This window comes from Dreissena polymorpha, chromosome 4 (genome assembly GCF_020536995.1).
Source record: "Dreissena polymorpha isolate Duluth1 chromosome 4, UMN_Dpol_1.0, whole genome shotgun sequence".
Lineage (NCBI taxonomy): Eukaryota > Metazoa > Mollusca > Bivalvia > Myida > Dreissenidae > Dreissena > Dreissena polymorpha.
In genome coordinates this window covers 57,697,344-57,720,836 of record NC_068358.1, presented here as the reverse complement: position 1 = coordinate 57,720,836, position 23,493 = coordinate 57,697,344, and the positions used below count along the sequence as shown (strand labels likewise).

The 23,493-nt window shown below is 34.1% G+C and overlaps 1 long non-coding RNA gene across 2 annotated transcripts; it reads right to left on the bottom strand.

Annotated features, from left to right (window-relative positions):
- Nucleotides 1-16,203: 16,203 nt before the first annotated feature.
- On the bottom strand, nt 16,204-22,289 carry LOC127879617 (uncharacterized). Of its 2 annotated transcripts, none has more exons than XR_008049179.1 (3): nt 21,817-22,289; nt 19,355-19,488; nt 16,204-18,136 (listed from the first exon to the last, which is right to left on the bottom strand). It is a non-coding gene; the product is annotated as an uncharacterized LOC127879617 (long non-coding RNA). The 2 variants fall into 2 exon arrangements; XR_008049178.1 differs by having other exon boundaries at nt 22,149-22,289.
- Nucleotides 22,290-23,493: the final 1,204 nt, after the last annotated feature.

Below are 23,493 nucleotides of genomic sequence, written 5' to 3'. Positions count from 1 at the left end.
TGTGGAAGAGGAAAAGTTTTATAGGTTATGTAACAGGGTTATTTTGTGCAATCTGAGACTTGTTTATTACGGTTCTCTTTAATATTTTATTCCTTATATCACAAATATTTTCAGAAATTATGAACACTGATGTTGCCGTCGAACACAGGATAGGTCCGTATCGGCACTTCTTTCGGGAGTATTGGCCCGCGGACCAATGCTTTCGAAGGTGTGCCTTTGCGGCTCCGTGGCGTGTACACTCGTGTACAGACATGCTCAAATCAATATCGGAAAAATATCGAAGTTTCTTTTTAAAGTAAGGAATTTTATATTTTTAAAATGAATATTTTTATCCTGTGAATATCTGGACCGGTGGTTGGTATTTCACTTGAATAGACTGTGTTTTGTTAAGAGTTTTCGAGGAGTGCAAAATAAGGGGTTCCAAATGAAAACACTTTAGTTTCGCAATGTTCAGTGTCTACTTCTTCAATCGAAACCCATAACTTGATGTAATTTCATGATGGGGAAGGATTGTTTAAACTACATTTTATGAAATTACACTAAGTCATTTGACAAAACTACGGCTAAAGCTTTTAATTATCTTGAAATTGACCTACGTCGAAAAGCATTGAAAAAACTTTTTGATCTATGGCGTGATCACAGCTTGATTCTTTATTTTAATATTTGATGTCTTTTTGTACTAGCATCTTTGGTCTTTGGTCGTATAGGCAATTGACCGTTCGCTTCAAACAAACTAGCGGATACGAATTTCTCTCCAGATAATGTTTTGGAGTTTCATTTCCTACATATTAAAACAAATATTTGATTTTGTTGCTTGAATCATGATTTATCTCAAATAAGTGAATTAGTCACATAATCCTTTTTCATACGGTTCACAAACAACGTTACTATGTTCGTAGTGAAGAAATATCTTTCCCTGTCAATTTTCTAAGTTTTGTGAAAACACAGTTAAAGAATTAATAGACATAATTCAGACATTTTAAGTACAACGTTCTGTTATTTGAATTCAAAACACAGATATCCTTCCTTAAAAAAACAACGACCCGGCGACCCGGGATTGTTGGCAAACCATTTTCTTCTGGATCCGCGGGTAAAATTTGAATCTGGGATCCGGTTTTATATGGGTATCCGTTAGTGTCAGTTTTTTACACAGTACCATTTGTTTTAACAACGTTGGAACGAGCCAGCTTCATGTTTGTATTTCGTTTCCTTTTTGAGTTTGGGATGAGGTGATGTTTGTCATGTCCTTTCCATAACTATAGTATATTGTGTCACACACATCAATAAAACCTGTTCTGTCATATACATGTTACCCGTGATATATTCAATTGTAAAACAGCGTAAAACGATACTCTTGTATGAGAGAGATTTGAAATATGGCTATCATATACGTAGTTAACATGAGAGAAAACAACTGGTCGAAGGATACGCTGCTGAATTGCAAGAAAACAACAATGAGCATCAACCCATGTTTCCTCTATCCACTTTATCTAAACCAATATTCGAAGTAGATGGAAACACATTTACCATAATTGACCGAAAAAGTTCTGCTAGAATCCGTGTTATATTCGATGGCAATAAGAATCGAGAATTCCCTTCTCCGTAAGCACGTTTCATCGCCCGGTCTTCCGAATCTAGGTTAAGTGTTATGATCTAAATTCATTGTTTACAAACCAATGTTTAATATTTGTTATCACGAGCGTCAATTATGAAAACCTGACAGATATCAGTAAGTACACAAAGAAAGAAGCGTGCTTTTATTTCCAGTTCTTATGCGTTTAATGATGGGGAGCAAGGGTGGTTCAGAAGACAAACATGTAAACAGTTACTTAAGGAATGTCCAATATTTCTTCTTTATCACGTTTTCAACTTGATTGAGTAATCGTGTAATCTTATATCGACGATATGTATGTATTTTATAACAAATATTACATTAATTTTATTATTTGTTTGATACATGTAGAAGACTTTTGTTTTCTAAATACAAATACCGATATCTTTGAATGCATACAGAAGAATAATAAATCATGTTGATCGTGTGACGCTATTTCTCTGCTCGACGTGTTCAACGGTTCGGCAATATAATTGAAGACCCACGATCATGAATTGTAATACACCTCGCTTAAAAGGTGTGTTGAGCCGGAAATGTGAATTGGTTACTGATGAATTTATTATGTGATGCATACAAATACTTAAAGAATCCATTTATGACGTCCGATGTTTCTGATCATATCCACTCACAAACAAAAATGTACAATACTAAAAGTAAATACATCACAGAACATTAACAGTACAAATCCATATAAATCACAGTACATTAACATGACAAACTTGATTCAGAGTAACGCTGTGTAAGATAATGCAAGTGCCCAAAGTCCAGTTAGATAATCAACGTAGATTTAACGACATTGAACGTAACTTATTATGATGTCTTCAAAAGTAGTCACCTTAGCTTTTGTTTTTATTCAGGTGACATTATGGTAAACACATTAATACTCGTGTTTTATGTGAACAAACGATTGAAGACACGTAAACATGGAAAAGATGTCAGACACATGGCGTGCGAGTGGAGTGCATAGTGGACGGGTGATGAATAACGTTATTTGTTTAATTGGTAATTGATTTAGAGTAATGCTGTGTAAGATGATGCAAGTGCCCTAACTCCATTTAGATAATCAACGTAGATTTAACGACATTGAATGAAACTTATTATGATGTCTTCAAAAGTAGTCACCGTAGCTTTTGTTTGTATTTATGACATTTGTGTAACATTATGGTAAATACATGTATAATCATGTTGTATGTTAACAAAGGATTGAAGACAACATTCTGACAACTATAAATGGAAAATATGTCAGACAGATGGCGGGCGAGTGGAGTGCAAAGTGGACGGATGATGAATAACGATATTTGTTCAATTGGTAACTTTTGTGATCAATACTAAAAACATGAAAACAAAAATATAGTCATTATTATCAATCAATAATTTATGAGGAGAGTGTAGAAGTAAAATTAATAACATTAATTTGTTCCATCTCGGTATTTTTCGTCTTATTTTTCACTGTATCTTTTGTTTGAAATACGAACGCTTGTGATACGATTACCGAGTCGACATATATGTATAGTGTCTGTGTTACAAGTGGTTTACTGTTAATCGAATGGATTATGCAGTCATGAGCTTTTATTAACAAGTACAACTTTGACCCCATGATTTGCAAACCCAAGCGTTGATCTGCAACTGTCTACTCGTCAATAACAGCCTGGAAACGATTCATCATGTAGAGAAATTTCTGCAAACAGATTGATGACGTCAAGGTTAGGTTCCATTTAGTCACTGTGTATCCCTCCCAGGTCCGGTAGAAAGTAGTACAATTTTCTCAAGAGTTAATTTACTCTTTCGGTATAGAAGTTGTAAGGCAAGCGTAATCTTGATTTGAGTGATTATTTCCTGTACCATCTGTGTGTCTGCAACATTCATAGCATTTAATTTACGACTACATTTAACGATGACGTGTGCGATGCGTTTATTGTGACAATAGGTTATTCTCTAAGTTTTACTGTCGAGACAACCTTTTTTTCCTGAGGGTGCTTGCATTTGGAGGAATCGAGTTTTCTTAGGAATAATAGGATATGTATTTATTAAATTTGCAAACGATGATATATTGTGCTTTATATTGAAACTAGGCTTTCACCAAACGATAAACAGGAAACTTGAACATAGACCGTGTCATACTTGGTTGGATTGTAGGAAGACGCCGAATACGATGATGGAACCAATCCCAAACTTAAAATATATGGCATTCGTGTGAAACCACATTTGATAACGTTAGAAACAACCTTTAAATACCATCATTATTATGACGTTAACCACGGTGAAAATAAAGTCGAGTCCTCTGGTGTGCTGCGCATTTCAACAAGAATGATTTACGCATTGTTCGCGCTCTGTGTGATCCATTCTGGTAATGTAGAATGTATGTGTGCTGAACAGAATCAAGAATTACATAAATACCACATGCGAATTGTTGTTTTTTTTTTCACCATAATCTAGAACCGGAAATAAGAGATGGACGAAAAGTAACGTACCAATGCGTGTCTCACGTTCAGATAGAAATTATTACACGACGAATTTTTATAATGAGAAAGAATGTGATTTCGTTGAATGAATTGTGAGACAATCAAAACTCTTAAAATGTATATGGCGGTTCCTGCGCGCGAACAAATTGTCAGTTTTTGATTAAAATGAATGAATATGTTCGCGCCTAAAATTGAAAGAGCGTGTAACGACAATGGATGCGTAGAGCCTACAAATTGATCATTTGTTCAACGGATCTTTGTCCCAAAAGATTGGAGCGGGCGAGCGCAAAAAATAATAATTCTATTTTCAACTCTTAGTTTATATGAGAATCACGATACGTTTTCACTAGCCATTTGTGTTCCCTTCATGCAGCTTATCTTTGCTCCATATCGCTAATCCTCTTGTCCGATTTGTATTCATTCAAATCATTCACGAAACATTTGATTTTTCAGAAGAAATGGCTGCAGAATAAAATTAAGCTGCAATAAACAGAATATTATTAGGAGAAAAAAGACATTTTCGTTTAGGAAAAGACCAGCTTACATATGCTGCAAGCTGTTCATTTATTTTTTACGATAAATTTAAGTTGTAAGTTGAGCCGAAATGAACACGAAAACACTCGTCCAATATATTTTGGGGCAAAAGGCACCCTGTGGGTGCAATAAAAAACACAGATTTATTTCATTTTAGGTGCGGCAAATATAAGGAAAAATGATTATAATAGATATATGAACATAATTCGATATACTTGTTTGTCATTGTTTTGTTTCATTTCGATTATTTTTGCTTTGCGTGTTATTTACGACGAAATTATGTTTATTTAATGAGTATTCACGTTGTTTATTACCAGCTACTTTTACAACCTGCGGTTGCATGAGACCACATCGGCTTCCTGGAATGTATTGTCTTCCAATAATTGCTGTACAGACAGTTCATATTGTACCTGAGACGAGTTGCTAATTACTGTTCTACAAATTATCTCGCTTCGTTTAAAGGACATATGAAGGACAGTAATAATGTCTTGTAACAATAAGAGGATGAACATGAGAAAAATGTCGTCGCAAAATATTTTTAGTTTTTTCATGTATATTATAATATTTATTCTGTAAAAAAATTAATTGGTTGCTTGCCTTACATAAAGGACCGCATGCTACAACGAGATTACTTAACTGCTGGTGGAGCTAAAATTTCACTTAATATGTTTATGTCATTGTATATTTAAATATTATAATATAATTATGAATACATGTATTTTGTCTTTAAATTTTAATATAAATTATAAGATATCGGAATGAAACAGAAAGACCGAATTTTCGGAAAAAGTTATTCGAGTTCATGTGATGCCAAGCTTTCACTCTGATACAGATGAGAAAATATTCATTGACATTTGTAGTTGTCGAGTTTTGTAGCATGACAATAATACAATATTTTCTGACACCCACGTGAAAAAAGTCAAGCAACTAAGGCAAGTTAATTATGTTTCTTTATTTCAACCAAAACGAACTCCTAGAAATAGCGTGTACACATTTTATTTTGAGATACCAAATACTTATGATAAATACATTTCTAAACGACACATCCGTGTTTTTTACACATGTTTCACAGCTGTCTTAAAGTTACATTTTTTTCCATGTCAAATTGTTGGCAATTATCACATATTTAGATTAGTAGATTTTACTTTCCAGTTAGCTAGGTTTAAACTAGCGTCGTTAAATATAACGAGATATAAATTGTTTGCTCTGAAATCTGTTTTAATGAAAGTTACTCACTTCATACAATGGCATAAAACTTCCGATTGAGTGAATGTTTTTGTAGGATATACCAAGTGTTTTTGTTAATATTGCAACTGCACCGGGTATTCATACTGTTGTTTCGCATTCGAATAAATTGGCCTAAAACTATGAAACTTTAACCCACAAGAGATACAATATCTATAAAGGACATGTTCTCTTATTGCTTACATATTGCCATAAAATGAAAAAAGCATATCATTTAAAACTTATAAGACAAACTAAACGCATAGATAATAATCGAATGTGTATCACTCAGAATTACGTATTATATGTGTAGATGAGACGTAAAAGCGTTACATGAGACCGAGTTCTGCTTAAAACGATATGTGTCGAAAGAAAATCGATAATAACACACATCTATCAGTGTTTAATTAAAGCAACAGGAACCAAAACTGACGCTAATGCTACAAGACCAGCAGTATTTTGTTCAATATTGCGTTGGTGACACATATGTTACAGGACTCAGCAGTTTATTGTTCAATATTGCGTTGGTGACACATATGTTACAGGACTCAGCAGTTTATTGTTCAATATTGCGTTGGTGACACATATGTTACAGGACTCAGTTGTTTATTGTTCAATATTGCGTTGGTGACACATATGTTACAGGACTCAGCAGTTTATTGTTCAATATTGCGTTGGTGACACATATGTTACAGGACTCAGCAGTTTATTGTTCAATATTGCGTTTGTGACACATATGTTACAGGACTCGGCATTTTATTGTTCAATATTGCGTTGGTGACACATATGTTACAGGACTCAGCAGTTTATTGTTCAATATTGCGTTGGTGACACATATGTTACAGGACTCAGCAGTTTAATGTTCAATATTGCGTTGGTGACACATATGTTACAGGACTCAGCAGTTTATTGTTCAATATCGCGTTGGTGACACATATATTACAGCATTGAGCAGTGTGCGATTCAATATTGCAAACTTTCCACAAAATAGGACACAAAACATAAATATTTTCCTGCACTACTAAACATGAAACTGCTTTAGTTGTATCTTAGTTGTAAAACCTTTTTTTACAAATATTACAAACGTTTCTTGAGGTAGACTCGTTTTATGTGAAATAAGATTCGCTCTTTTGTATAGATAACAAACTACAAAGTAAATAAACTAATTGAGCATATTAAAGATATTCTGTCAATGGTATCAATTCTTTGTTCTGCTTAAAAGGGATTGGCGGACGTTTCGGTATATTTCGTGTCTGCATAACGTATAACTACATTTACTATCTCATGGAATTTAACTTGAAAGGGTATCGTATCAATTATCATCTACAAAATATAAAAATATATTTGAGAAGGTATTATTTTCCTTGAACGCATTATACAAATCCGCCAGTTAATTTCAATGCGCATTCTTCAGTTGAGTGCACAGCGTAGAAAACAACCATGCAGAAACAAAGACCTAAGGTGAATGGATGTCACACGCACTTTCGTCAGATGGTTTAGGTTTAGGTTTGTTCAATATATACAATAGACAAACCGTCCATGAGTATACATGATCAAAACATAGTAACATATATAAAGGCATGGCATTTGATCTGTATTGAATTCCATAAGTTGTTAAATAAAGTATCAATACATGAAAAGGTCTAGGACACATTATTTTTGGATTACAACATTTAGAATCTATTTAACAATCAATGCTATAAACGATAACTTCAAAAACAACAAAGACGAATAGAGAGCGAGAAGTCAAGTTTGGGTAATGCATTATATACAATTAATCATAATAATATTTATACAGGTTTCTTTGACTAAATGCTTTATGTACATACATAGTTTCTGTTGGTACTTATATTATCCGATTGCATTCTTTCAATACATTTGATCATGCTTGGTCTTTTCCAGTAGTATTTATTTATATACAATATCCTAATATCATCATATAAAGAGCATTCTAATAAAACATTATATTATCCTCACGAACATTGCAATGTTGACAGTTTCTATCTTGAAATGGAATGGCTTCAGGTTTGTGCCATCTGCCTGATTCTATTTCTAATCTATGGGATGAAACCCTTAATCTACAAAGATCAGATCTAAAATTAGTTATGCTAACATTTTTTAAGTAAGGTTGCAATTCAAATTTACAAAACTGCCTGTAACTTATTGATCTTGAGGAATCATTTAGTTCTGACATCCAATTTTGGATAAATGTTTCAGTTGTAATGTGTTATTTGCTATAAAAACCCCTTTAGATAAATTAGCAAATGTCATCAGTAACAAGCCGTGACATTTAATTTATTTTACTCTAAGACCGATGACAACAACAAAGTCGAATTATTTCGTGTAATTTTCGGACGAAAACTGATCATGCACTCAATTGTTTAGCAACAGAACCGATGTAAAAATACACGCAAACGACTACTGTATTCATAAAACATACATTAGTTTTATTTTGTCATGATATGACCGTTTCTATGTCAGCTGTGTTGTAATAACTGTGAATATTATTTACTATGTATGTATAAACTGAAAGGACCTGGGCTTTTCATTCGAGTGAAGACTATGGCTTTTGTAGTTCTGTTCGTCTACTCAAATTGTATTACTCATTCACTAGATATAGATTATCATACCTTAATTTCTTTCGTACAGTTATCCCTTATTCTCATAGTATCGGTCCTCCTCATAGTATCGTTACTTTATCGAAAAACCCGTAAGAAGTCATGGAACGTTAATGTTTTGTTTTTCAATTATTAGAAGTTGTAATGTATTGGATGGTTTTTCATGACTATTACGACGACCATTCTCTTTATTTCTGGTGTTCATTGCAAAGTAGGTAATGTTTATTCCAGGGTGATGCTAAGATTTATAAATTAAGTAACACACAATATGTTAGTTTGTTTATGGATTAATGGTAGTTTTATCAAAAGTTCAAATGTTTTATATGCTGCTTATTTTTTAATTAAATGTTAAAATATTTCAAGAACAACATGAGAAAGAGGGAGTTTAATTTTTACCTGTGCCAAAAAAATTCGTTGAATGATGTATATGTCAATTTGATCATCTTGTATATTCGATATAATGACCACAATTTTACGTACATTGTACTAACATACACGCCATGGTGTCTTTAAACGATTCAGAGGAAAGAAACTGATAAATATTGAGGGTCAATAGGCAAACAGAGGAATCAATTTTTCAAGCATGTAAAAGCGATTAGAAGTGTTTCAATACAACTAGTGTAAAAACACCTTTAGTTTCCGTTTCCATAAAATGACAGTATGTCAAATGTATTAATTGCTGGTTTTCATCGTACAATTATCAAGCGTGAAATGGATGATAACATGTGAGGGTGTGCTAACCGTATCATAACGTTAGACAAGTTCTTTTGTGCTTGCTCCACGTTTCGTACAAAACTCCCAATCATCAGAGTATTTGCATTTTGCCGACCATTATTTTATATAAGTACTTCTAAAAGAATCACATTTTTGCATGCACATGCAACGAACCCGTTCGACAAGAGATCCTTTTTCAATGTCGGTATAGTCGTTCATTAAGTTTCCTCGATGGCTTCCCTCTACAATTGTAGTTACGCGATGGCATTTATAGCAACACCTACTGAAGTTCAACATCGTTGTTGGAATAAAAATATCTCTGTCAGAGAAAGACATTCAAGCTTTTTGAATGACAGCAACCGTTGTTGATTAACTCACATAAAAATGTCAAATTAGGCACCAGACATGAACCGCTCCGCCTATTTGGTAGCTGTGATTGTGGCTATTTATGCCTTGCTATATTATATTAAGCATAAGCATACTAAGAATGTTCATCCAATATGTTGTTCTTAATACTAGCACGTTCTTGTATACAAACCAGAAGGATTTTTTCATTAAGAAATCTGTTATTGTCATTATTATATATTTATTGTCAACCGTGTGTCTACTTGAATTATTATATAATTATGTTCACCCGCATATCTATTTGATTGGGCAGGTTATCTGTTTGGTTCACTTTGTTTTTCGAGAACAACAAATATTTGTACAATGTTTAACCGCCGTGCAAAACAAATTTTATCAGTATATATTTGTTTGTTTTTGACGAATGCATTGTTACTGAATGACACACCTACATACATTAAAATCCATATCATCCAACTATGTAGAGCTCACCTGTAGGAACGTGCATTTTAACACAACGTTTTCAAACAGTGGTCGTTTACGAAGGTCTCTTTGTTGTCGAGAGGGTTAAGAAAGAGGTCGTGTTTTTTGCCCTATAGCTCTCCAGACCTGTCCACTGGTGCCACATGGCGCGTTTTAAGGTAATCTGAAGCTGGGGTGGAGTCCACAGAGGCACGCAGCCCGGCGATGCACATACCTAGTGGTCATGTTTGGCTGTGTTGAGTGACAACATAGTTGTTTAAAGACCCTGTTTTTTTTGTGTCAGGATTACCTCATCATAATCTTAAAGTCAGAGGACCTCCCCTGCGAATACAAGAAGCGAGTGTTTTCCAGCGACCCAATACCTTGAGAAAGAGTGTGCATACATTTTAGCATCTACAGTTCCATTCTAATTCCGGACTAAAAGCTCATCGGTAATTGAGAGACGATTGAGAGAAAGAAAAGAACGAAGAAGATTGCCTTTTAAAATCAAAGCGCTGATGGCACTGGGAGATGTTCGCTATTGCATAATTTAAGACGCAATTCATTTTTGAAAATCAATCGCAAGTTTAAAATGAACACACGCCATTCAACTTTATAAAGTGTGTGTCATAGCGCACGGGTCGAATTTGTGTGCACTTTTTATCATCCTTATTATTTCATAGAAATAACTAAGACAAAATAAAAACAACAGGCTTTTTGGAAGTTCTGAAAGCATAGAAAGTATGATGAAAATGGTTATGCGAACTTAATATAAAGAAAAATTGCAGTCACCATCATATTAAAGGAATATTTTTCTAATATCAAATGACTATCTCACCAAGAATATAGATTCATAATGAAAGTTCCGTGTACAAAATTTTTGATTTTTGACACCATATACAAATTCAAAATATACAATAATCTTCGTATCTTGTATATGGAGGAATAAAAGTATATAAACATTGCTGTTTATGCTTTACTTGTTACCCGAGCAGTTCACACGGTGTCAACAACGCTAACATAAACATAGGTATGGAGCACTAATGCGCTTTTAGGCGTAGCTGTTTCAGTTTTCATCTTAGTGACTTTTACATAACGCCAACAAACACGCATGAATATTTTCGAATATTTAATAAGCTGATTCGAGATACAACCTCTGAATTTTTGCTACATCACTGCGTTTGTGCTCAATTCAAAGGATGCAGCACTGTTCAGTGTAAGGAATTCCGGACTTCTCTCTGTATGCTCAAACGACACAAATAGTGTCCCTGTTACAATTACGTGTTACAATCAATCTCGCAGAATTTCACTTTCGCCTCCAAGATGAGTAAACAATCATTAGCGAAATAGTATAGTGTCACGATAAGAGAAAATCGTTTAATTATCATACCACAATGTTTGCCGTACTTGGTCAGCACGTCTGGCAATCATTCCTTAATGTGTGGATAGGCTGCCATTATTAACAAGTTTGCAATTTTGAATTCAATTTTGTATCAAAACGCATTGTTCTTAAATGTGTCATTTTCAATTTGAGATTTGTAATGACCCTCGTCATGCGAAAATGGGTCTTATTCCATATTCGCCCATCATATAAATAGCCGACTCAGCTATCCCTCCTTCTGGTAAGGAGAAACATAGCATATTGAGTGATTTTAAAGCGAACAGCATCGCCTATGGCCTGACTGCGCAAAAGCACATGTTGAGTTTAACAAACGCTTGCCGAAACGCATAAGACCCATTTTCGCATGACGGCGCTATTGACGTGTGATTTAAATGTGTCGAAAGAAAACTGCGTTTAAATCAAATATAAACATACGGTCTATTTCGATAGAGAAGAAAGATACTCATAACAAGGCATATGAGGACACATATGAAGTGCTCTCCCGTAGTATATTTTTTATTTTCTCACACTAATGTGTGGTTTGACAATGCTAACACACATTTCATGTGGTGAATATGCAGCTTACAAGTGAAAAACACAACACAATAGTTTAACTTTTGTTTAATTGTATTTAATTATTTAGAAAAGTAAATTGCTAACTTTATTTCAAAGTCAGCGTATACGCCGACTACATTTTTAAAAGACATTTATTGTTATAAATATATTTAATATAATATATTTAGTTGTTTTCGGTTTTAGCGATTATAAAGAATTTTCGAGGTTGCCTATAGTATGCCTGTAGTAATTGATGAACTCATATCCAACTGTCTATGTATTGAGAACTGTGAATATAAACAAGCTAAACCTTCTACTAACCTTCTACTTTTGCGTTGCTAGCACCCGTAAATACAACAGATCGCCGCTATCTGTTCAGAACCAAAGAACGTTTTTAGCATAGGTGCAACGCACCTATGCTTAAGGTATATACGACATTTCGAAAACCCACATCGATCGGTTGACCATTATGAAGCTTTACCTGATCAAAAATCAGACGAAATATATCTGTTTAATTTAGTATATGGTAATTCTTACATTTTTTTTTTGAAAACGTTTTTCTAACGTTTTCTTCCAAGAATATTGCTTACACCGTTTTAAGTGATTTTTTCTAAAACCGTTTTACGTGAAAAAACCTTCAAAGAAACTAAAACAAATTTCGTTCGTAAAACAATTCTGTTCTTGTTGATAGTGACCTCACACCTAATTTCTATTTCCTTTGTTTAGTGAGAGGTCAAATGTTTACATAACTGAATTCATAAGGCCCTGGTTTAAGGATATGTAACATTTCATCGGTTAATTATAAATAGAAATTGAAACATATTCCCAGCAGGAAGTGGGGCATAAAGCACTTTTATTCTTTGAAAATGTGTAAAAAATGGCGGAGTACGATGAATGTTTTCTGATTTATGACATGGATTCTGACCTGCCTTTCTATGGATTTGATGAAGTAGAGTTTGAAAGTAATAGAGATGTGTGAATTGAAGTTAAAATGATTTACTTTGAGCCAGAAATTAACGTTACGAGTAGAGCTAACGGTTTAAATGTGGCATCGGATTTAATGGATTCGCGCGAATTCTGGACGAGTGTTGTGTCTGTAAAATATTAAATGGAAAGCTGTAAATGTATCAAGTCGGAAAAGAAAACGGATGGTTGCATAATGGTATGCGTGAAATAATGTAATTCTACGTATTTATTTTCATAGTTATGTCATTTTGTAACCATTCACATTCGTCACTATTTGGAATTCCCGTTTCTAAAAATAGAACATTTTGGTAACAAGGGGGGCGACTCGTGATGTCAGCAATCGTTAAGGTTACAATATACTAAATAATCGAGTCATGAAGGGCTGTACTTTCTAAACAAATCATCATATTTTCCTCGAAGGCATGTTATACACTTTCGACTGTTGTTCTGGTTTTATCGTTTGGAGATATTGATAGGGTAAGCATAGGTGTTCACTACTAAATCCCTGAAATAGGATAAAGTTGGAGATTAAATTAAAAAATGGCACTGCAGAAGGTTACAATCCACTAGAAAACGGCCGAAAAAAAGGCGCAAAAACAGTCGATTTTGATTCGAGTCGAATTCTTTTTTGGTTTGAACATGACATATCTTTTTTATTGCTTAAATCGATTCAGCTAAGAATGCCCGTCAAGAAAAGGTATGGTTATGGGGGTCTCTATGTGCAAAATGTTGTATTTATTTTCGCTCAAAGTTGTCGCTTTTACATCGAAACATATAAGGAAACTATTTAGTATATTTTGACCTAAACATTTACTTCAGCAGCAACTTCCCTGTATCTTGCAACTATGCTTTTAGCGCCATCGGCGCTCTCGTTAGAAATACCCGCTGTAGTAGCATGAACGAGGTTATGAAACAGGTCATTCGTATTATTATTATAAATTGTGTGTTATATTCGGGTTTAGCGATTATGAAACATTTTTTTTGTTTTTGTCTATCGTATCGCTGAAGTTATTGTTGAACTTGTGTTCAACGTTTTATAAATTGAGAATATAAATAAGCGTCAACTTTTTCCCGAATCTCTCAATTTACGACCTGTACTACGTAATTGAGTTGTATGTGAGAGCGTAACCTATTGCGTTGTTATAACCCGTAAACTTTCCTTTGTTTATCGACAGGCGCATCTATTAATAGCCTCATATCATGAATGCCAAAACACCCGCGAAAAAAGAACCACGTGACCAAATAGGACGCTAAACGCAAATACCATGCGACTACGACTTTTATTGTCGCTCCGCAATTCCTTTGAAGACGGAGCCTTGTGTTTGCTATTACGTAAAGAATTGACCTCTAACTGAAGTAAGCAAAGGAAACGCAGCACCCAATTGACCCATTCCTTCTATGTGCGAAGGCAGATAGAATTTTACTAATGTATGGTTTGCCTATTATAACACACATTATAATGCGGTAAATATGCGACTAACAAGTATAAAAATACTATAATTATACTTTTGTTTTGAATTAAGTTATTTAGAAACCAAAATTCCAAACCTTATTTCAAAACAGCATGACTACATTTTTTAGAGAATATTCTTGTTATATTTAAATGTTTTTTTTTAACAGTTTCAGCGATAATGAAACATTTTTTATGTTGTCTATCGTTTCCCTGTAATAATTGTTGAACTCGTGGTCAACGTATTATTAATTGAGACCTGTGAATATAAACAAGCGTAACCTTATACTAGTGCGTTATTCTCATCCGGACTCCCCTTTGATTATCGCCAGCCGCAGAGTTATGAATGAGCTGAGCGAAAATACTACGTCACACAGACGCAGCAGAAAGTGGACTATTTAAATCATTCATAAACAATCTCCTCCGCGACACGTTCATTACGATCATTGTTTATTGATTCTTTTCTATAAAACACCGTTCGAAAATATTGAATGTAACACGATATTAATATAATGTTTCCATTTGTGAATACACATAATTGGAGAACTCAAACCTCTTGCATAAATTATACAACTCTTTCTTGCGCGGATACGCAATCGGGTATTGGGTTAATCATACCTAGGCCGTATCGACCTGAATTTCACATCAAGCACATTAGACGGTCGCTAAAGCGACCATCTAAAAACGAAAACTACTACCACTACTTCTACTACTACTGCTACTACTATTACTACTACTACTACTACTACTACTACTACTACTACTACTACTACTACTACTACTACTACTACTACTACTTCTACTACTACTACTACTACTACTACTACTACTACTACTACTACTACTACTACTACTACTACTACTACTACTACTACTACTACTACTACTACTACTACTGCTACTACTACTACTACTACTACTACTACTACTACTACTACTACTACTACTACTACTACTACTACTACTGCTGCTGCTGCTGCTGCTGCTGCTGCTGCTACTACTACTACTACTACTACTACTACTACTACTACTACTACTACTACTACTACTACTACTACTACTACTACTACCTACTACTAATACTACTACTACTATCTACTAACTACTACTACCACTACTACTATACTACTACGACTACTCACGACGACTATCTACTACTAACTACCTACTACTAACTACCTACTTACACTCTGACTTACTATACGACTACGTACTACTACTACTACTACTCACTACGACCTACTACTACTACTACTATACTACTTACTACTACTACAAGTAGTACTACTAACTAATACTACTACTACTTACTTACTACTACTACTACTACTACCACTACTACTACTACTACTACTACTACTCTACTCTACTACTACTACTACTACTACTCTATACTACTAATACTACTACCGACTACGACTACTTCTACTTAATAACTACTACTACTACTTACTGACGTGCCTACTTACTACTAGATACTACTACTACTACTACGACTACTCTACTACTACTACTACTACTACTACTACTACTACTACTACTACTACTACTACTACTACTACCACTACCACTGCCACTACCACTACCACTACCACTACCACACTACTACTACTAATACTACTACTACATTTGCGTGATGTTTTCTTTTTCCTATCACAATTGCAAATGAGGAATTGTAATTCACGCAATGACATGATCTGCTAAGGAGCAATCGGGAAACTCGTTTATTAAAGTAATTGACTCAATAACATGCCTTGACTCGTGGGATGGGAAATATCCCACGCGAGTATGTTTATACAAATGCAGGTGCTCGTTTGAAATGAATTCGTCTAGATTGTGTATTGAAGTATCCCCTTTAATATTTAAAAAAACATACGCAAGACAAGATTACAAACTTTTATTTATTGAAATGTTATACATGCAAAAATGAAACATATTTAGTAGCACTGGATCCAATTTCCAAATAAAAAAATAGAGAAGTAATTACATATCACTTACTGACATTCACACAGTATTCAAACATCGATATTGTTCCATATTGCGCGCACTTTCTTTCAGACACACATAATACCAATTAGTTTTTTATGGTGAATGTCATTGTAGCGTTATTGCAAGCCACCATCATGTTTTGAATAAAATCTTGGTTTGGTAGAAACATAAACGCTTTAAAGGTACGACCGTTCTTCTTATCATTGCACAACGTGTAATTAAACATGCTCTTAAATCGGATGTTGAGGCCAAATAACAAAGAATATATTCGTAAAAGTTAGAATCACTTTCATTACAATTTGATAGATTTGCATCCTTTCAAGAAAGTATTGATATAAAACTGTACTTGAAACAATATGTACTCACTTATAACAAAATCAAGCTTCGTATGATCACTGCCAATAAGACACGATTACTTACAACAACCATCAAACCATTTTTACTAAATAATATACGCATGTGAAAACCAAATTTCTCAGGGTCCAAAACACGGTACCGGAACATGGACGTAGTTAAGTTTTGTTAATAAATTAAGATAGCCTGTTCAATCGATGCTTTATAGATTACATGTGTGCTTTTTAAAACGATTTAAGTCTCAAGCATTAATCAAATGGTTAAGGATATCATCATGTCATATAGTCGATTTAATCATTTCGTCATTTTACTCAATCACTTATGCCTTGTAAAGATGGGCTGTTTCATCCCTTTCAATTTTTCTTCATCAGCCATGCCATGTAGTGATGGGCTTATTAATCACTCTTTACTTTCCTCGATCAGTCATGCCTTGTAGTAATGGGCTGATTTATCCGTTTTTATTTCCCTCGATCATCCATGCCTGTAGTAAAGAGCTCATTAATCACGTTTTATTGTCCTAGATCATCCATACCTTGTATTGATCGGCTGATTAATCACTAACTATTTTCCTTGATAAGCCATGTATTGTTGTGATGGGCTGATTAATCACTTTGTATAATCCTAGGTCAGTCATGTCTTGTATTGTTGGGCTGATTAATCACTTTATTTTCCTTGATCAGCAATGCATTGTAGTGTTCGACTGATTAATCACTTTATTTTCCTAGATCATCCATGCCTTGTAGTGATGGACTGATAAATCACTATCACGTTTTATTTTCCTATATCAGACATGCCTAGTACTGATTGGCTGATTAATCACGTTTTATGTTCCTTTATGAGCAATGCCTAGTAGTGATGAGCTGATTAATCACATTTTTATTTTCCTTTATCAGTCATGCCTAGTATTTGATCAGTCATGCCTAGTAGTGATTGGCTGATTTGTCACTTTTTATTTTCCTAGATCAGCCATGCCAAGTAGTGTTGGGGTGATTAATCATGTTTTATTTTCCTAGATCAGCAATGCCTTGTAGTGATGGACAGTTAAATCACTTTTTTCATTAATCAGCCATGCCTAGTAGTGATGAGCTGATTAATCACATTTATTTTCATAGATCAGCATTGCATTGAAGTGATGGGCTGATATTAAACTTTCTATTTTCCTCATTTGCCAAGATAAGAAAACATTACATTTTATTTTATGATTAAATCCATAACCGACAAATTATAACAGTTTCTTACAAACTTCCTATGCATAGGTCTATACATGTTAATTCATATTTATATATCGCATCTGATCTTCGCCTGATGTCCTGTATTGAACACAACCCGCCAATTGACTTCCTCCAAAAGTCTCAGTATTTGTCGAGTCTCTCCAGCTGTCCCTACATCTTACCCATCTAGCTGAGTTGTTTACAATATTGTTAGTATTTCCCAGCATCTGTTGTTGAGTGTGAGCCAGAAGAGCAAGATCGTCTGAAAAGTTGTTATTTTATTGTTTGAGAAGAGGATTTCATAAATAATAATAATTTCAAGTTATTTTAATAATTGTATCAAATATGTGATGGGAATGTATTGTGGAATCAATAAACATTCATGGACTAACCATGAAGAATGCTTTAATAAATGGACTAAATTCACTTACACAAAGAATGATAAAATCAGATCTGAACATCAGATATTCTTTTAATAGTACATTAAATAAAAATAATATAAAAACATTAAATAAATGCAGACTAAAACAGCGGAACATCACAGACAGTATTTTAATATAAAGTAGTTATTGCGCTTCTTTCAATATAAAGAAGCGAAACTCCAGCTGCTGGAGTAGTATTGAATTATTATTATAAACAATAAGTAGGTCCTTTATTTAAGGCTAGTGACCGATTGCCAAAACAGTACAAAACAGGACCATACAGCACAATACAAAGCAGCATAAACACAAATAAGAATAAAGCTGGGGTCACCGCCTTGGAACGGTCAATGCAGAGCATTGGGGGTTTAAACCGGTTTTGGAGTGCTCAACCTCACACTTGGCCCAGCAATATTCATAATACATGTACGTGTAAATAAAATTTAACCTCATAGCATTGTAACTAAAATTAAACAATAATAAAAGGGAATTAAAACGCATTCAATTATTTAATTACTCAATGGTATTGAAGATACCAGAGCAACAGAGTTACAACTTTTTGAGGAACGATGGAATGCAACTATAAACAAGTGTCAACTACATTCCTTCTTTATAGAAAAAGATTTAAGAATATAGCATCATGAAGTTTATATTTCAGATCATCATCGCACAAATACAGGAAGAAGCAGCAATAATGGGTGTAAAAGTTCCATATTACATTGCTTGGTTGTTTATGTACTGCTAAATAATAAATCAAACAAGAAACGCCTGTCACAGAGAAAATAAAAATAAAATTATAAACTCATTGACTCAAGTCCAGATTTGATTAAAAAAGCCAGTAAAAAGCAGCAAGCTTTCACAGACCTAAAATTATTCTCTGGTGTGGAATAACTCTTCCCAACTCTTCCTAGCCCCATCTCCTTCACAGCATTAAGTTTTTGTTCATACCAATGCCCCGTGGTAATCATCAAGTCCCATTTTCTCAGATTATTCTGTCAGGACATAAAAGAACTTATGGGGCAGCAAGACAGGCATATTAATGTGATACATTTATCACTTACGTGTTTATATGTGGTCACAACTTATTTTGATTGCTATTGACATCATCTAGTCTTTTTTCTTATTGACATTTTATTCTCTGTGTCTGTCAACTTCTTCAGCTTTTGGCCCTGCGTCTTCATCCAATCTGACATCTCTGAAGTAGCATTACAAAGAAAAGTGTAAGTGTATGTTAATCAATATAAATAAGGCATTTTTTTCTTACAATAAAATACATATGTAAAAGCATATCCATTGAGTTTTGCTGATAAATATTACATAGAGGATATTTGTTGGATTTAGTGGAATATCGGTTTTAATTCATGAGGGATCATAGAAAAAAATATTCTCAAGAGTGGCCCAGCTTAACGTCATGAAAACGACATCATTTCACAGATCTGACATTGAAAAATATCTATAATTTTCACTGTTAATTTCCACGGTTTGAAACAGTGAAAGATCAGTTTTAATCCGCTGACATTTCTCTATATATTTGGGGAAACTACGAGGATTGCTTATATAAGTTAAAAATACATCCGCTCATAGCATCAGCACGGATGGTCGAGTGGTCTAGGCGGGAGACTTTTTACTCCAGGACTTCAGGGGTCAGTGGTTCGGGTCCAGTTGCGGGTTACCTTTTTCCTTTTTTAAATTTTATTCTTTTTTTTTACTGGAGATTTTTTAGGTCCAATGTTTGAATTTATCAATATAAAGCATTTAACGAAAAGCTTCAATACATGCCAAAATCTGTGAAAAGGCACCTTAAACGAGCGAACGCGAGATTGGATTCGGTCAGCGTCGTAAACATGGCGTGGCTCTCATAAATAATCATTATGTCAAGCCGAAATTAATTCTGGGTAACTGGAATGCGAAAATGGTAGATTTCTGGGATAGCTTGTATTTATAGCTTGTATAAATTATGCTAATGAACGCGACCCGAATGAATCCGATCCTGACTCGATATCAACCACAAAACGAAAGTAGATGACATCGTGGAACGATATTTAGATGCTTAAAAGTTGCCGAATGTTTGTATTTTAACGTTTTTACACAAATGTTACTTGTTTTTAGGGTCTTCCTATTGTAAATAACCATCGCATGGTACTGTTTGTTGTTGTAATTTTTAAATAGCATAATACAGTTCGTATATAGTATTGGTGAGCGTGATAGTGGCTTTAATAGCTTATAACAGCGCCACTATCACCTCGTATAATGATACTTTATTTTGTTGCTTCAACATGGACATGTAATTTCTTTGGCATTCACGTCATTCATGTTTTGCGTGTACCTGAATTGGTTTAATTGCACCAATTTGTCAGCAATCAATACACCATGAGACACAATCTCCACGCAGAGTTGTCGTTCCATGCTCTCACATACAATCACTGCATTCACAAAAAAATCCTTTCGGATCAGGAAAGATGTTATTGTTTTGTTTAAGTATAACATTATTAAAAGAAGTATCATTTTATTTTGTATATTGAAAATAGTGTATTCATTTGCGTTCATAATACAAACATTAATTACCTAAATTAAAAAGTAAAAATAACAACTGGACAATTATTGTAACACGTGACTCGGCTATCATCACGTGGTTGGTTATAACGGCAGGGTTTTTATCGAGCTATGCTGGTTTTAGTCAAATCTCTGCGCGGGGGTTGCACGAAAAAGAGCACGCTATCAGACAAACCATACATTGACTAAAAGCAGCCGAAAAATCACATGTGATATCAATTTGCTTTACAAACAAAGACCGTACACTCATGTTTACTTGCTATAAGGAAACGGAAACATAAAAGCACGTTTCATAACCAACTAAGTGATTGCATCGTAAAAATGCACCAACTGAAATTCTGAATCATTTTAGCTTTTTTGGTGGGGGGAAGGGGGATAGAAGGACACTGACAAAGATTGCTTGTTTCCGGTTGAGCAGATACGTACTGTACAAATGCCACGTTAATAATACACTTCTTACTTATGACAAATAAGTTAAACCGATCCATCAATTGTCGCTTACAGGTCAGGTTTTCGTCAAACAATTGTTTTCATCAACTTCAGACCTCAAATATTCTCAAAGTCAGAAATACTAGCCGTTAATCTGTTATAAATAGAAGCAGTATAATAAATAAAAAGTTATTTAATTGACTCAAATACAGAACATGTAACCACTAATTATCCACAAAATGAAAATAAATGTTAGTAGCGAAGGTCGTTTTAGAAAATCATCTACATGTACATATAAGAACGATTAAGTGCAAAACAAATATGACTCTTCAACCAAAATATAAGCTTCTATGCTGTAGAAAATGAGTAAACTAGCTATGTATTGTTTAAAGACTGTTTTATGGACAAGTTCCGCTTCAGAAACTTGCCATGTCTTTTATATAAAAAACTTCATAATATACATCATTTTGTGAGTCTATTCACTTTATAAAAGTTTTTTTTTTGGAAATTAAAAAAGGGCTAAACTGATATACATGCAAACCGTATTGCAATAAATTAATCCATTTGGAAGTTTGCTCCTTCATTCACACAAAAAAAAACGACCCGGCGACCCGTGATTGTTGGCAAACCATTTTCTTCTGGATCCTCGTTCAATATTTGAATCTGCGATCCGGTTTTATATGAGTATCCGTTAGTGTCAGATTTTTTTACACAGTACCATTTGCTTTTACAACGTTGGAACGAGCCAGCTTCACGTTTGTATTTCGTTTCCTTTTTGAGTTTGGGATGAGATGATGTTAGTCATGTCCTTTCCATAACTAGTGAATTGTGTCACACACATCAATAAAACCTGTTCTGTCATATACAAGTTACCTTTATCCATTTATGACGTCCGATGTTTCTGATCATATCCACTCACAAACAAAAATGTACAATACTAAAAGTAAATAAATCACAGAACATTAACAGTACAAATCCATATAAATCACAGTACATTAACATGACAAACTTGATTCAGAGTAACGCTGTGTAAGATAATGCAAGTGCCCAAAGTCCATTTAGATAATCAACGTAGATTTAACGACATTGAACGTAACTTATTATGATGTCTCCAAAAGTAGTCACCTTAGCTTTTGTTTTTATTCAGGTGACATTATGGTAAACACATTAATACTCGTGTTTTATGTGAACAAACGATTGACGACACATAAACATGGAAAAGATGTCAGACACATGGCGTGCGAGTGGAGTGCATAGTGGACGGGTGATGAATAACGTTATTTGTTTAATTGGTAACTTTTGTGATCAAGTGCTTAAACATGAAAACAAAAATACAGTCAATATTATCAATCAATAATTTATAAGGCGAGTGTAGAAGTAAGATTAATAACATTAATTTGTTCCATCTCGGTATTTTTCGTCTTATTTTTCACTGTATCTATTCTTTGAAATACGAACGCTTGCGATACGATTACCGAGTCGACAGAAATGTATAACCAAGTCTGTGTGTCAAGTGGTTTACTGTTAATCGAATGGATTATGCAGTCATTAGCGTTTATTTACAAGTACAACTTTGATTAGCAAATTGGTCATTTGTTAAACGGATCTTTGTCCCAAAAGATTGGAGCGAGCGAGCGAAAAAATAATGATAATTTTATTTTCAACTCTTAGTTGGTATACGAATCACTATAAGTGTTCACTAGTCATTTGTGTTCCTTTTGTGCAGCTTATCTTTGCTCCATACCGCTAATCCTCCTGTCTGATTTGTATTCATTCAACTCATTTTAGAAACATTTGATTTTTCAGAAGAAATGGCTGCAGAATAAAATAAAGCTGCAATAAACAGAATATTATTAGGAGAAATAAGACATTTTTATTTAGGAAAAGACCAGCTAACATATGCTGCAAGCTGTTCATTTATTTTTTTTACGATGAACTTAAGTTGTAAGTTGAGCCGAAATGACCACGAAAACTGTCGTCAAATATGTTTTGGGGCAAAATGCACCCTATTGGTGCAAACAAAAACACAGATTTATTTCATTTTAGGTGCGGCAAATATAAGGAAAAATGATTATAATAGATATATGAACATAATTCGATATAATTGCTTGCTCAGTGTTTTGTTTGATTTCGATTATTTTTGCTTTACGTGTTATTACCGACGAAAATAGGTTTATTTAATGCGTATTCGCGTTTTTTAGTACCAGCTCCTTTTATA